The sequence below is a fragment of the Gekko japonicus genome, unplaced genomic scaffold (genome assembly GCF_001447785.1).
Source record: "Gekko japonicus isolate JY-2015 unplaced genomic scaffold, Gekko_japonicus_V1.1 scaffold1760, whole genome shotgun sequence".
Taxonomy (NCBI): domain Eukaryota; kingdom Metazoa; phylum Chordata; class Lepidosauria; order Squamata; family Gekkonidae; genus Gekko; species Gekko japonicus.
In genome coordinates, this window is record NW_015163655.1 from 143313 (window position 1) to 145827 (window position 2515).

The following is a 2515-nucleotide window of genomic DNA, read 5'->3' on the forward strand; positions in this document are numbered from 1 at the left end:
CTGCTTGCCAGGGTGGGGGGTTTACTTTCAGGTATGTATGCATTACGAGTACAGCCTTTACTCAGAATTAAATCCTGCTGATTGCAATAAAACTTATTGTCAAGTAACTGTGTTCAGGATTATAGCCTCAATTCTTTCCAGACCTCCATTTTATTGTTACCTGTTCCAGTGTCTTTTTAGGATTAAGTAGGCTAGCTATTTGAATAAATGTGATCTAACAGTGCTGCAAAACAACAGCCATTCCACTAACTGGTGCCGCTTCCAAATCAAGAGAGCAATGATCTTCATGCAGGGAGGCACAACAGAGCCAAAGTTCAGCACCTTTAACTCTCTTTGGTTCCAATGGGTAAATTAAGCACATTCTACATGCTCTCTCACCAAAACTTTAGGATTTAACAACATTTAGCTTTGGCTTGGTTGCACCTAGACTCTGGGAATTTGTGTTCTGTTCTTGCAGGCTCGTAGTTTAACCTACCAGATGTCTGAAAACGTTTGTTCATTTCTTTCTTTTCCATGCACACAAAAATGCCACCTTTTTTAAAAAAATTAAAACTTTATTATAAAGGATACAGAAAAAAGAAGGAATGGGAAAAAAACAGATCAAAAACATGATTACCAAAAAAACCTAGTATGAGGGCAATTTAATGGAAATTAGGGACCTTCCTTCTTCAAAATATTATGTATATGTAACAAAGTATATGATATAATAGCTTAACAAATGTTTAACAGGATATATATGGTGTAATGGCATAACAGTATAGCTTAAAATATATATGACCTATACCTATTAACTTAAAAACTTATATTTTCATTTTTATCTTATCAGTCTTCTCAGCCTCTTGGCTAAGATCAAGTGTAAAAATGCCAGCTTTTAATGCAGAAATACCAGGAATGTTGTTTTAACTTGTTAGATAACTTGTCCATATAGGATGGCCTGAATGCATTGATCATTATGTTTGATGGTGAGATGCATGCACTCAAGGTCCTGTTTATATTAACTGACCAAACAGGAGGCTGGCAATGTTGGCAAAGCTACCTGCTGGGAAGAAGGAGATCAAGATTTGGCTTCTGTCCCCCACTGACATCACTCATGATCTTAGGAGATCTGCACAGCCCCACAGCTGCTGGATCTATGGTGTTTTAACCTTCCCCGCCACCTTTATTGCATGTGGGAAACTTACCTCAAGGACAATAAATACATGGAAGCTTAGCATGTCACTGAAATGAAACAAATGGATACATATGCTCTGTAGATATTTTGAGCAAAAGAGCATGGCAGAATGACAGCTCAATGAGAGCTAAACATTAAAAAACAAAACCACCCCCACTCACTAAATATGAAACCATTCTAGGGGAGGCTGCCCAACTAAATAAAAAAGAGACTTTGGCTGGCTGTACTGTGACCAGAATTAATATTAATTTTAAGTACAAAAAGTGTGTTCTGTTATCATTTGAAAGTGCTTCAGCTTTGTCTTGAGATAGTCAGCCTTTCAATGGTTTGATAATTCAGCCTTTCAATAGGTTAATAATTAATCTAACCTTCTGTGTAGGCTAGAGTATCAGTTTTACATTGGGCAATTTGGCAGTAGAGCAATTCTGGGAAGTGCAGAGTTTTGTGCTCCTTGTGCAACACACCCGGGTTTTTTAAAAAAGGAACTAAAAGGTTCCGTTAACATGATATTATTTATTTATTTAATCAGATTTATACCCCGCCCTCCCAGCCTAGGCCGGCCCAGGGCGGCTTACACAAAATCAGCAAAACATTTGATAGTATAGTAAAACATTTAAACAGTATTAAAACACTTGTAATTCCCTAGATGCTTTCAATCTGTCTTTCTTTGGCCTCTGGGGCTCAGGTTACTTCGAGATTCAAGCAACAGCCAATGGGCAGAGTTGTGGGAAATGTTTTTTCTTGACTAGCTTTGATCCCTGCTGCTCTACCCTTTGTCACTTATCAAGGAATTAATAGAATAAAAGTAATGAGAAGATATCCACACAACGTTTTGTGCAAATGGGAACAACTAATTTTGATCTGACTTTGTTTCTGATTCTTTCATTCAGATTTTTCCAAAACACTTCAGAGTTTAAACTTTCCTTCATATTTATGGAAAGTGAATGTTGTGTGCAGCTATTTGCTGAGTTCACATTAGGTTGCCTTACATGCAGAACAAATTTAATTAAATATCAAGTAGTTGGGAAAGTACAGTGTGTCTTTGACATTTCTTGAAGTTAAATTTTCATAACTATTTATTGAGGGTTATATGTGTGGGAGGAAGAAAACCATACAAGATCCTTTTTCCTAATGGTCTGATGATCAATGAAGGTATGTGGACAAGTGAAATTACAGAGCCCATTTAAGTACCCTGCAAAAGAAAAAAATCGATGAACTAGTGCCATAGAAAAATCTAGCCTAAATTTGAATTGGAAATGTCTAGAGTGTAATTTTCTTTCATTAACACTGGGTGGGTGTGGGTGTATCACTCAGGTCTGATCACCAAAATGAGTCACAGAAGGC